The sequence below is a fragment of the Mixophyes fleayi genome, chromosome 1 (genome assembly GCF_038048845.1).
Source record: "Mixophyes fleayi isolate aMixFle1 chromosome 1, aMixFle1.hap1, whole genome shotgun sequence".
NCBI lineage: Eukaryota > Metazoa > Chordata > Amphibia > Anura > Limnodynastidae > Mixophyes > Mixophyes fleayi.
The window spans coordinates 392,012,040-392,027,078 of record NC_134402.1 but is presented as its reverse complement, the minus strand read 5'-3'; positions in this window follow the sequence as shown (position 1 = coordinate 392,027,078).

Genomic DNA, 15,039 nt, shown 5'->3' with positions numbered 1-15,039 from the left:
CATTTTTAATAATTGGATATCATATTTACATTGTTAAATTTCACCTTCTCGCCAGGGTACTCTGCAGTTTCTTAAAACTAACTTAGCTAAAAGTCCGACTTCCTCCCCCCACCAATGTTTATGTTCCTGTGTTTTCGAAACTTAGCTTCACTTGGCTTTTTAAAAGGGTCAGTGCAATCTTGTCTAACCCTTTCTTAAACATATCTATTGAATCTGCCATCACAACCTTCCCTGGCAATGAATTCCATATCTTGACTGCCCTTACTGTAAAGAACCCCTTCCTTTGCTGGTTGTGAAATTTCCTCTCCTCTAACCTCAGGGGCTGACCACATGTCCTGTGTATAATCCTTGGGGTAAAATGTTCCCATGAAAGTTCTCTGTATTGACCCCTAATGTATTTGTACATAGTAATCATATCTCCCCTTAGACGCCTCTTTTCTAAAGTAAACATGCCTAAACTGGCTAACCTTTCCTCATAACTTAATGACTCCATACCCTTTATCAATTTTGTCGCCCTTCTCTGAACCCTTTCTAGTTCCAAATTATCTTTTATATAGAGTGGTGCCCAGAACTGTACTGCATATTCAAGATGAGGTCTTAGCAACGATTTATACAGTGGCAAAATTACACTGTCTTCCATTGCATTATGCCCCTTTTTATGCATGCCAATACTTTGTTTGCCCTTGCAGCTGCTGCTTGACATTGAGCACTATTGCTAAGTCTACTGTCTACGAGCACTCCAAAATCCTTTTCCATTTATAGATTCTCCTGAAATTAATTCCATTTAATTTATAGATTGCATTCTTGTTTTTGATCCCTGAATGCATAACCTTACATTTATCTGTGTTAAACCTCATATTTCATTTGGCCGGCCAATAGTCCAGTTTATTTAAGTCCCTCTGTAGAGAAGCTACATCTTGCTCTGATTTTATTACCTTACAGAGTTTAGTGTCATCTGCAAAAATAGAAACTTTACTCTCTAAACCATCACCAAGGTCATTAATGAATATATTAATAAGGAGTGGCCCCAGCACGGAACCTTGAGGTACTCCACTTAAGACTTTTGACCAATTAGAAAATGTTCCATTTATCACAACTCTCTGTTCCCTATTCTCTAACCAGTTTTCGATCCAAGTACAAATGTTGATTCCTAGACCCAGTTCCCTAATTTTGTAAACCAACCTCTTGTGTGGCACTGTATCAAAGGCCTTTGCAAAATCTAAGTAGACCACATCTACTGTGCTGCCCTGGTCTAAGTTTCCACTAACTTCCTCGTAGAAACTAATTAGATTAGTTTGACATGACCTATCCCTCACAAATCCATGTTGATTCCCACTAATAATTTTATGGCGTACTAAGTAATCCTGAATACTATCCCTTAAAATACCTTCCAGTAGTTTCCCCACTATTGATGTCAGAATTACAGGTCTATAATTCCCTGGTTGTGATCTCGTCCCCTATTTAAACTACGGCACCACATCTGCTATTCGCCAATCCCTTGGTACTGAGCCTGATTTGATTGAATCTCTGAAAATTAAGAATAGCGGTCTAGCTATTTCCGAGTTTAACTCCATAAGGACCCTTGTGTGTATGCCATCTGGACCTGGAGCTTTATTTATCTTAATATTCTTTAGTCGCCTTCGGACTTCTTCCTCTGACAACCAAGTATTAATTAATGGCATGGTTTCATTTTCATTTTTATGTATTACTTCTACCATTTGTTCTTCTCTGGTAAATACTGAAGAAAAGAAAGAGTTTAATACCTCTGCTTTTTCCTTAGTATCATTTATCAATTCAACCATCTCATTTCTTAGGGGTCCTATATTATCTTTGTTAATCCTTTTGCCATTTATATACTTAAAAACCTTTTTGGGGTTTGTCTTACTTTCTTTTGCAACATGCCTTTCATTTTCTAATTTTGCCAATCTAATTTCCTTTTTGCATGTTTTATTACATTCCTTGTACCTACGGAAGGACTCCTCTGAACTTTCAGACTTAAACAATTTAAATGCACGCTTCTTCCTTTGCATTTCTTCCCTTACCTTTTAATTTAGCCACATTGGTTTAGACTTAATTCTTTTACATTTATTTCCCATAGGAATGAACTTATACGTGTATGTTTCCAACAACATTTTAAAGACAGCCCACTATTCTTCCGTACTTTTTCCTTCAAAGGCTTTGCCCCAGTCTATGCTCTTTATAGACTCCTTTAGCATATTACAATTTGCCTTTCTAAAGTTTAAAGTCCTAGTTGATCCCTTATACCGTTGCTTCTGGAAGCTAATTTCAAATGAGACCATATTATGATCACTGTTTCCCAAGTGCTCCCTTACTTAAATATTTAATATTACGTCTACAGTGTTTGTTATTACTAGGTCCAGTATAGTCCGGTTCCTAGTTGGTTCCTCTACTAATTGTGACATGTAATGGTCTTTTAGCGTGCTCAGAACCCTATTTCCCCTAGCTGTACCGCAGGTCTCAGTACTCCAATCAATGTCCGGATAATTAAAATCCCCCATAATTAAAATTTGACCTAGTTGTGTAGCCTTTTCAATTTGCTGTAGAAGTTGGGCTTCCTCAATCGTACTAATATCTGGCGGTTTATAACATATCCCTATCAGCAACTTCTCTGAACTTTTTTCTCCGCTGGATATTTCCACCCACAATGCCTCTATATTATCACCAATATTCTCGTATATAACTTCCTGACTACTTGGTTTTAATTCTGGCTTAATTTAAAGACATACTCCTCCTCTCCTTTTATTTACACTATCCCTCCTGAAGAGAGAATAGCCTTCCAAGTTGACTGCCCAGTCATGTGTATCATCCCACCAGGTCTCCGTAATACCTATAATATCATACTGCTCATTCATTGCTACTAGCTCTAACTCCCCCATTTTACCTGTCAGGCTTCTTGCATTTGCAAGCATACACTTAAGTCTATTGCCTCCCTTAGGTATTTCTTTTTGCTTTAAAACGGGCCTCTCCTTATCGGCTATGCTTCCCTTTCCCCCCTCTCCACCCCCTTGACTCTTGTTAAATTCCTGCTTACTACTCTCAATGTCTATCCCATAAATACTTGCTTGCCCCTCCCCCCCAGAGCCTAGTTTAAAATCTCCTCCAACCTTCTAACCATCCTCTCCCCTAGCACTGCAGCCCCCTCCTCATTCAGGTGCAATCCATCACGACAATAAAGATGGCAACTGACCGAGAAATCAGCCCAGTGCTCTAAGAATCCAAAACCCTCCTTCCTACACCAATCTTTTAGCCACGCATTAACCTCCCTAATCTCCCGCTGCCCCCTGGACTAGCGCGTGGCACAGGTAGTATTTCTGATGTCCTTGCCTTAAGTTTGCGACCTATGTCCCTGATATCATTTTTTAGGACACCCCTTCTTCCTCTAACTCGGTCATTGATGCCAACATGCACCAAAACCGCTGGGTTATGAAATGATGTCTTTTGGTTAGTGGGTATGAACACACTTCTGCACATTCTGGAAGAACACATGCACATTGCTCACCTGAAATATTCCAGCCTATAGGATATGAGGCTGAGCATTGACTAGGTCTTAATAATTGCATTCAGTCAAATGTTTCTTGTGGTTATAGGACCTCCTGTTGTTTGTCTCTACCACTATCAGTTCAGAGTCACTACCCCATTACAGGGTCTGTGTTACGATCTGCCTCTGCTTGTACTGCAGTATTGCATCTGCATGCTTCTGCACATAGATTACTACTGCCTCAGGGACTATAGTGGACTTTAGATTATTGTAGAATCCTGCAGTACCTCTAAGCCACCAGAGGTTCAGCACAAGTTTCCACTAGTGATGGTTCAGCCCGAGTCTCCACTTAAGGTGGTGAAGCCAGAGTTGCCACTCAATACAGTTTAACCCACGTTGCAAATTGGTGCTGTCCAGCCCGAGGCTTCTCCCAGTGCTGTCCAGTCAGAAGCTTCTCCCCAGTGCTGTCCAGTCAGAGGCTTCTCCCAGTGCAGTCCGGTCCAAATGTGTCCAGTTCAGACCTTCCTCCAGTTGTGCCCAGTCCGGGCCTTCCTCCAAGTGTGCTGAGCCCCGGGCTGTCTTCAGCCTAGGGTGTCCAGTCCAAACTATCTCCTGCCGAGGGAGTCCAGTCTGAGCCATCTCCCTCTGAGGGTGTCCAGTCCGAGATGACTCCTGCCGACGGTGTCCAGTTCGAACTGTTTCTTGCCGAGGGTATTCAGTCCAAGCCATCTCCTGCTGAGTGTGTCCAGTTTCAACTGTCATATACTTTTTATGGGAACCTTTATTAACTTAGTGCCCTTCTTAGGTTTTGTGCGAGCTCAGGGAGGACAGAAACCTCCTGTGGAACAGAACAGGCCACCGTACCTAGCCTTGTCAACATCCCAAAGTGGCAGGTAATGCTTCTGTATCAAATGTTAGAGGAGAAGCCATGGAATGAGCATGCCCCTTTATCGAGACTAATCATCCCATCTTGTCTGATTTACAACTCTTTACTGAAGCAGTGAATAGGAAGTTTGCACCATCGCTCGCAGTGCCAACTTGCGTGGATGGCGCAATCAGTACATTTGGCAATACCTCCTATCACTCCCATTCCATGCAAGTCGCACAAAAACAAAGTGCAAAAGAAGAAATGAGGGTCTTCGGTGCTTGAACTTCCCTCTGGCATGATTTCCATCCCCTTTCCGCCCTTGGATGAGGACTTGTCTACCAGGACCCCAACTCTGGACTATGATTCAGACTTTTTAACCATTTTTGGTGATTCGGGCATCTGGAATCCGCCCTTAAGGGAGGGGGTACTGTCATGATCTGCTCCTGCTTGTACTGCAACATTGCATCTGCATGCTGCTTTGCATCAGCAACTCCTGCCTCTTGGGCTACATTGGACTTTAGATTATTTTATTATCTTGCAGTACCTCTAATCCACCAGAGGTGCTACTTTTGTGCCTTGCCTCTTCTTAATCATCTGCACCTGTTGTCTCCTTATTTATACCTGCCTTTCTCAGTTCCCTTTGCTGGTCATTGTTGTTTATGTTGCTGTGCCTGACTTTGTTGTGCTCACATGTTTCTCCTGTTCCCTGGTATTTCTACAAGCTGCTTGCGACATCTCTTTACCTAGTTTCTCTCCACAGTCTGTTCACTTGCACCAGCCGTGTTCCTTGCTATTTACTTTCAGTCTCTCTCAGCAATCCTTGTTTAGTATCTGCAATACTCAGTTTATACCATTCTGCATTATCTGGATCATATCTGTTCAATAAATATCATGTGCTTTCACCATATTCCGGGCTCCAGAGTTGTCATTATCAGCTTTCAGCATTGAAGTGTGATAGTCTGGAGAAGGAAGCAGATGGACATCATTACAATTACTATATTTTAATTATTATTGTCTGTATATTATGCAGCACTGTATATAATTATATCAAAGATACAGATGACACCGCCAAACAAGCTTACAATCTAAGATGTGTGGCGAACACATGACTTGTAACATGGCAGAATAACAACTGTATCTGTTAGTATGAAAAATGTAATGGGAATGTACGTGAATGGAATATGATGGCCAATCATCTACACATCCACTTCTACTACTGGTTTGGATTGTGATTGTTTTTTTAAAACTTAAAAAATTTGATTAGTTGTAATACTTGAACTGAAACAGCAAGATGTAATTGTGTTTTGTTTCAAGAAATTACTTCCCAGAAACAAAGTATGTTTGATACATAATCCTCGCCACAGGTTTTATAACTATAGGAGTAAAGAAATCTCATTATTATGCTTCTGGTATCAAAGATGGAAGTCCAATAGCCAGGTAGTTCTAAGGTAAAGAGTATTTTTACCAATTTTTTAAATATACAAATCTAACATAGCTATCAAGTGAAGTCAATAATTCCAAGGCAGAGAAAGGTCCAGTGGAAGTATCAAATGATTGTAATCTAAAACACAAAAGGGAGCAAGTTTCTGTGAAAGCATCTAGTTCAGATTCCAACACAATAAACAAGCAAAGGCTTAAAACAGGAAATGTCTTTTATAGGCCCGAACAGGAAATGATATTCAAAATGGAATCTTCCTGATCATCCTGGATGAGGGATATTCTATGGACAGCTTGACATTAATAATAACATTGATATATATTTGAATATATCTCTATATTTATATATATTTCACGGTGTAGCTAGATTGGAATAAACTAAAACACTGCATCCTTTTGTTGCTTTCGTTAACATGCTGCAATTAAAGAACTCATTTGAATAAGGAAATTAACAAAAAAACACATTTGATGTGCTCTAGTGTAGCATAAACCTATAAGGAATTGTAAAATGGACTGTGGGTCCTAGAGGGGGTACAGGGATAAGTGCACAAGTTGGGAAGGGGTAGTTTTTTATTTATTTTTGGGAGTGTGAGCATTTCCATATCCGTGGGCAATAAATGACTGTGATTTTCTGTGACTATTATACCTGCAGCAGTGAATACACAGAACTACAACAGGACAGAAAATCATTTCTGTGACAAATTTGGATATTGTGACCACAGGTGAAGCTTATTCTGTCCATATTTAAGGGGATCACAATAAAGTAAAAGTACAATAGAGCACCGTTTTTTGTCTATATATTGCTAAATTTAGTGTTTTTTTTCATCCTGTTAAAAAATAAAATGTTATTCCCATCAATACAGGATTTTTTATCATTGGCGTTTATAAATTTTCTGTTGTCATGGGAGGCAGTTTAGTTGACAGTTTGGTGACTTCATTAGTAGATTATTTGCAATGAAATTGTTGTGGACAGACTGACAATTTTTTTCTTTGACACGTTTCCTTTTTTTGCTCTGTGAACGGCTCAGTAGTTTCTGTGAACATTTCTTGGCAATGCAAATACATACTCCCTTTCTGACGTGGCAAAAACTTCCCTCATTTTAATACTTTAGCGTACAACAAGCAAGGTTGTCATTAAATAATCATCTCCTTTCTTGATCATTTCTACACATTTGTAAGTTGGAAGGCATATCAGCATACTGTGCCATGGCAGCTAATTCGTCACCACAGCCTACAATGTCATCTTCTATCTGAGTTGCCTGCTAATCAATTATCTATGACTTCTTCACTCACTCATGAATATTAATCTGGTCAGCACCATCTTTATCATCACCAACATCAGATTGGTGTGGCATAAGCAACAGCTCATTGTGGTGATCACGCTCATGATTCTGATACATAGAATGACTGTTCTAGTTAAAAAATATAATAATGCGCAAAATGTCACTGATGTCAATCATCCTCCTAAAAAACTTAGTCAAGTCATCAAAGGAGCACAGCAGTATATAATGTCCTCCATCAGTTGCCATTTCCTTCAGTGAAAAAAGAAATTTCCCATAAATTATGTAACGTAATGTAGTTATCAATGATTTTTCTTTGCTCATGCAGTGTCTCAGGCATAGCCAACTAATTCAAAGATCAGATTGTTTGCTGATTGTTTGTCTTTGAAGCATACCAAGAACATTTCCTAATAATATGATCTGGGATTAATGGGGTTAAGCACATCAGCAAAATGGGGTTTGTTGCATTTGATCGGACCACAAACCAACAAAGATATTTTGGAGCCACTGGCAGATAACATTTCCTCTCTTTGGTTGCTTGGAGGGCAACCAGTGTTTATTTTCACAATTTAAGCAAACAAGGGTTTCATTAGCTGTATGTAATTATTGTTCCGAAGTGAGTAAATGTAAAGTGGCATATCAAAGCTTTTTTTTTTTTTCATTTATTTATCTTAAAGCATTGAAGTTAATGGTGACAAGAATGACAACGATGATTGTGATAGTTAAGAACTTTTCTTACCAAGCTTTCTCTCTCAACAATTATTGTGGCTTGAACCTGAGTGACTTCTCTGTGTTGGTAATGATAGCAGCATTGAAAGCACATACAGCTTTACTTACAAAATAATAGTGATTACATGTGTTGATGCTTCCTGATTGGCTTATATGTGTTCCATGTACTGTGATTGGCCTGATTGATGATATCTTGCATGAAATTCCTGTAGCTGTCTTGAGGTAGAATGCGTGTGATAACTCAGATCTGCTGTAAAGCAGTTGGTTCAGTGCTGGCAAACTCCGTCATTTTGGCTTGTGTATCCTTTCATACTTCTGGTAATAACTGTTTCATGCAGAAAATGGTGAACTGTTGCATGAATTGTAAAAGACCAGATGGGTGTAGTACCTATTAACGGTACTGACTACCCCAACCAGAAAAAAAGACTACTTACAATGATCCAGATGACTTTATGTGATGATCCGATCTCTTGCCAAATGTGGAAAATGATGTCATATGAAAACACGACTCCTCTTTAAGCGGCGATGGACGGACCCGACTGTCATTCATGTAATGTAAGTATTATTTTATTGGTTAGGGTTAGGGGTATTAGGGTTCGGAGTTAAGGTTAGGAGTTTGGAGTTAGGGTTAGGGTTCATCTTACCTTTACAAGCCGGATCCATCATTCAAGATGGCCGTGATTGCCTCATGAAGTTTCCATCTTGGATCTCTAATATGAACTTGCCCTTACAATAGCCCTTATCCAAGATGGCCAGAACTGTCTCTTGGATCTCATTTCCTGTTTGGGCCTAGAAAAGGCACTTTTTGTTATGCAGCCTTTGCTCGAGTATTGTGTTTGTGTCTGAACCAGATGTTTCCACAGAACCTTGCTCCCTTGTGATTTGGAATACAATTACTTGGTACCTCTACAGGATATTTAACCTGTTGATACTTTGGACTTGCTTGCTGGACATTTAAGATTTATTTCTGTATCAAAATAAATCCTGTTTACTACAGTACTCCCTGGCTATTGGGTTCCGTTTGTAATACCAGAAGTCTGACAGCTGCATTTAAATATATAACACTGAGTTCAGTATTACATAAGTTAAATCCAAAACACACAGTCAAAACATATAAATAAAAATATGATTATTTACTGGGAAGTAGTACACATCGTTTTTCAGATAAAGTTAATATTCCAAGCTACCAAAGGATGTGCATTTGACAAATTTCCTAAACAAAAGGAAACCAGTGCAACCAGTTAAGTTCTTAACAAAGGCAAAATGGTTAAGAAGTTAGAAAAATTATGGCACTGTACAAAGTTTTATCATCTTCATCACAGTAAAATATTCTTCAATTACTCAGTGTTTTCCAAGTATCCAAAACTAGCGTGAACACATTGTGTTGTGGGTGTGGCCAACATGGGGCATTGATACATATATTAACATAAAACATTACATTTATGATGACCTCCCAGCCACATCACACCATCCCCCGATGCACATTATGACACACTTATCTATGCTTCTGTTGCTGCTGACATCCATCAGGGTGGGAACTTTCTGTAGAGTGAGCAGGGAAGCTCTTAGTCTTACGAGATTACCAAATCTTGTGAGACCTAGAGCTCCTCAGCTTGCTCTGCAGGCTGTGACTGATCCAGGAACTGGGAGCAGCTATCCACTCACTCCTGCTAACCAGAGCTGGATTAACACTCAGGGGCCCCTGGGTATTTAAGACTGGAGGCCCCTATTATGTAAAATGGTTATAATTTTAGACAAATGTTAGACAAATACACAGACAATACTGTGTGCACTGCTGTTAGTGGCACGCAGCTCTGCCTTCACAAGCAGTACAGTGTGAAGCGGGACATACCTCCCAACTGTCCTTGTAGTCAGACCAAATTTCACTAAACGAAACAGTCACCAAAATTCAGGACTTCCCCACCAGATTGAGGACAGTTGGCAGACTGTCCTGCTCTCCCCTACCTGTCCTTGTCACTTTTACCACCTGTGGCTGCTGGTGTCTTTAGTTCAGTTGCTGCTTGTCTGGATCCTGGAATGTTGGAGGCCCTATTTGGAAAAAAAATGGATACATGTAATTTAGAAAACTCCAACCAGCCCTGGTGTTTAATCAATACAACCCATCATCATCATCATCAATTATTTATATAGCGCCAACATATTCCGTAGCGCTTTACAATTGGGGACAAACATAGTAAACTAATAAACAAACTGGGCAAAACAGATAAAGAGGTGAGAAGGCCCTGCTCGCAAGCTTACAATCTATTGGACAATGGGAGTTTGACACATGAGGTTAAGTCTACATTTGCAGTCGGCACAGCCAGACTGCAAAGGTAAAAGTGACTCATAAGCTAAATGATCCTGTCACACAACAATGTTGGTCATGGGGTAGTTGTATAACAGGTGGTAATAGGGTATTGTAGTGAGGTTAAGGGGGTGGTTGAGGAGTATTATAAGCTTGTCTGAAGAGGTGGGTTTTCAGAGAACGCTTGAAAGCTTGTAGACTAGAGGAAAGTTTTATTGTGCGAGGGAGAGAATCCCATAGAGTGGGTGCAGACCGGAAAAAGTCCTGTAACCGGGAATGGGAGGATGTAATGAGTGTGGATGAGAGACGCAGATCATGTGCAGAATGGAGTTGCCGAGTTGGGAGATATTTTGTGGCAAGAGAGGAGATGTATGTTGGTTCAGCTTTGTTGATGGCCTTGTAGGTTAGTAAGAGTATTTTATATTGGATTTGGTAGAAAACAGGCAACCAGTGTAGAGACATACAGAGTGATTCAACAGAGGAATAACGATTTGCAAGGAAAATCAATCTTGCCGCAGCGTGGAAAATAGATTGTAGGGGCTTGAGTCTGTTTTTGGGAAGGCCACTAAGGAGGGAATTACAATAGTTAATGCGGGAGATGATAAGTACATGAATTAAGGTTTTTGCAGTGTCTTGTGTGAGATATGTGCGAATTCTGGAAATGTTTTTGAGATGTATGTAACATGATTTAGATATAGAGTCAATGTGGGGAACAAAGGATAGGTGTGAGTCAAGGATTACACCTAGGCAGCAAGCTTGTGGGGTGGGATTTATGGTCATGTTATCAACAGAGATAGAAATGTCAGGTATGCTCTTGTTGGTGGGTGGGAATATTATTATCTCTGTTTTAGAAAGATGAAGTATGAATTAGCGAGAGGACATCCAAGATGAAATGGCAGAAAGACAGTCAGTTACACGGGACAACACAGATGTCGAGAAATCAGGAGAGGATAGATAAATTGGGGTATCATCTGCATAGAGATGATACTGAAATCCAATGGAACTTATTAGATTCCAAAAGAAGCGGTTTAGATAGAGAACAGCAGGGGACCTAGCACTGAGCCTTGCGGTACTCCAACTGATAAAGGAAGAGGAGCAGAGGTGGCCCCAGAGAAATTAACAGTGAAAGAGCGATTAGAAAGGTAGGATGAGAACCAGGATAGAACAGTGTCTTGAAGCCCTAGGGATTGCAGCGTTTGTATGAGAAGAGAGTGGTCAACTGTGTCAAATGCAGCCGAGAGATTCAGGAGAATAAGGAGAGAGTAATGGCGTTTAGTTTTAGCAGTGATCAGATTATTGAAAACCTTAGTCAACGCAGTCTCTGTGGAGTGTTGAGAACGAAAGCCAGACTGAAGAGGATCCAACGGGTTGTTTGCGGAAAGGAAGCCTGTAAGGTGAGTGTAGGCAGATCTCTCTAGAAGCTTGGAGGGGCACGGCAGCTGAGAGATGGGGCGGTAATTTGATAGAGAGTTTGGGTCGGAATATTGTTTTTTTAGAATAGGAGTAATCACTGCATGCTTGTATAGTGACGGAAAGATGCCAGTAGAGAGCGAGAGATTACAGATTTTAGTTAGAGGTGAGATGAGCACAGGAGACAGGGATCTACCAATTTACAAGGGGATAGGATCAAGAGGACAGGAGGTAGAGTAGGAGGATAAGAAGAGAGTAGAAATGTCCTCTTCATTTGTGGGGTCAAATGAAGAGAGTATGTCAGAGGTTGGTGGGAAGGAATTGAACCAATTGCTTCTCAAGGAAGAGGATACCAATTCTAGTCTGATCTTATCAATCTTGTCCTTGAAATAGAAAGCAAGATCCTGGGCACTGATAGTGGAAGGAGGGTTTGGGGTGGGAGGATTGAGAAGAGCTTTAAATGTCTTAAAAAGGCGTTTGAGGTTGGAAGCCTGAGCATAGATAAGAGATTGGAAGTGTGTTTGTTTTGCAGTGTCCAGAGCATTTAGATAGGAGCAGTAGATAGAAGTATATATGAAGAAGTCATTAGAGGTGCGAGTTTTACGCCAGTGACGTTCTGCTTTACGGGAAAGTTTTTGAAGATTTTGCATTGCTGTAGTGTGCCACGGCTGACATCGAAGTCGACGTGTAGTATGTAGTTTCGCTGGAGCCACTTGATCAATGGCTGTTGCTAAGGTTTGGTGAAACAAACAAACCCAGGAATAAATTGAATAGCATTTACGTTTAATAAATATACCTATCCCCGCAACCATCACTGCCATTAAATAATTCATATTCACATTTAATAAATAGACTTTTTTTCCCAAACAGCCCCACTTTCAATTAATAGCTCCCAAACTACCCCAGCATAATTAAAGCTCCAATCACCACTTCTTAAAATGCTAGGCCCCAATATTAAATTAAATTGACCCACATCACCACACAAATAAAATAGCACCAATTAAATAATTAGCCCCCACCTAAACTCCACCATTAAATTAATAGCCTACCTCCCACATTATATTAACATTCTTCCCCTTTCCTCATGCCTGAGTACATGTCCCAATTGATATTAAGCCACAATAGTGCCCCAAAATCATATTATGCTCTGCTGAATTATCTGCATCATCTTTGTGTCTCTTAGAAAAGCTTATTTTTTTCCTAGCAGCCTGAGAAACTGAAGAAAGAGACGCCGTCATGTCAGGTACCACTTCAGCTGTCAAATTACTCACCAGGAGCTCATTGCATTTCTTGTGATCTGGAACAGTGGGAAATAAAGTGAAGATATATCTCTTAAACCTAGGATCAAGCATAGTTGCCAAATTTTTGGGCTATAAAATGCCATTCTACCCACAGTTATGTGGACAAGCAGAACTGGGCAAACTAAAGATTATATAACTGTGACAGCCCACTGGGCTGATAAATTGTCTTCGGCAGCAGGAACAACAGCAGCATGTACCCAACAACGCCAGATTATTCCGAGGCAGGCTACTCTGTGTATCAGCGGCTTCACTAAGCGGCATACTGATGACAACCTGTTTGAAAAACTAAGGGATGTCAATGCAACATGGCTTATCCCGTTTTGACTTTCCTGAGGATATGTCATTTACGATAACACCACCAATATTGTGAGAGCATTACAGCTGGGTGAAATCCATCACATTTCCTGTTTTGCTCACACAATCTACTTGCTGGTACAGAGGTTTTTGAAAAATGACAGGGACGAGCAGGAGATGCTGTCTGTTGTTCGATAAATTTTGAGACATTTTTGGCATTCTGCAACAGCATGTAGGAAATTGCAGCAGCTGCAAGAACATTTTATTTTGCCCTGCCACCAACTGAAGCAAGAGGTGGTAATAAGGTGTAATTCTACACTTTATATACACGTGAGGATGGAGGAACAGCGAAAAGCCATCTTCGCTTATTCCACAAGCCATGACATTGGGAAAGGAGGGGGAATGTATTTTAGTGCAGCGCAGTGGAGAATACTTTCCGTGTTTGTGCAAGGTGCTGAAACCACTCTAAGTAGTCACCTGTGAAGTGAGTTCAGACACTGTTAGCTTGAGTCAAGTGATTCTCCTAATTAGACTTTTGGAAAAGAAAAGCAGCTCGAGAAATTGAAGGAGGATATGAAACTAAGCAATTCTGCTAACTATATAGGACTTGTACATCAAGTTCTTTATTAGCTTCGCCAGGATCCGAGAGTTATCAACATCTTGAAATGAGATCACTACATTTTGGCAACTGGGCATGGTCCTAGGTTTAAGAGCTATGTCTTTTCTTTCTTTCCAGGTGACCCAGATCTCAAGAGATGCAATGTGCTTCTGGTCAGCAGGCTGATAGCTCAAGTGGTAAATGACATGACGACTTATCCTCCCTCAGTTTCTTTGGCAACTGCTGTTAGTAAAAAACTTAGATTTCCTAAGACACCCACTGGTGATGCAGATGAGTCAGCACAATATTTTAACATTTGGTTTGGTATAAAAGAATTACTAAAAAATCGTTACAACTCTGTTGTAAATGAACTACAAATTCCATGTGGAAGGCCATTACCGGCAATTACATCACCATACAGATTGCAGGTACTGGGATATAGCTGAGAGAAAGGAGCTAGATGATGCTGGTATGCTTGTTAATATTTTGGGTAAAATGGCATGTTGGCAATTTTATAATTTTCTACAGTAAACTTTCACCTTTATTGGAAAGGTGTTTTTTTCTTTAAAAAGGAACAAGCTTTTTTGTTTACATTTTAGTTTCCCTAACTTAAAACCATTATGCACTTGAACATCGGCGAAGTTTGGATGGGCTCGGTTCTCGGAGAACCGAGTCCAAGCATCTCTAGTAATAATGGTACCAGGAATATACTGAAGGAATAATTACACCACGAATATACTGCAGTAAGGGAGCCAAACAGCTCATAGTAGCTTTGTGCTAACTTACCTGAAGAACCTGAAACAATGAGGAAGTGGATAGATCAATAGATGTGGTCATGTGATCACATCTTTAAAAGACAGTCGAGTGTGCACGTCCGCAAATTCAAGATTGCGCACTTCCAGCGCTTGGAGTGCCGAATCACTGCCCTTTTGCCAGGCTCTTCAATCACAAGGGATACACTAATTATGTCACTATTATGTGAACATGCCATTACTGTGCTCAGCTCCCACTTGTTCACGCTGTCCAAAGTGGGTGGAGATATCTGCACTCCTGCACTAATTTATATTCTATTGTATTTTAACTTTTCTTAGTATAACCAAATCCAATTACCATTATAAGTATCTAAACAATGTATTTCTCAGTTATTGCAAGACTAAATATGCGCAATATTAGTGAGGTTTAACAATAAAAATGTATCATTGGTATAACTGATGAATGTAGCGCTTATTGAATTAATTGGCCCTGTTTTCTCTGTTTCATGTAAATAAACATGAAGATCTAGTGGTAAAACATCAAGTGCCAATTCTGTCAGTACTGG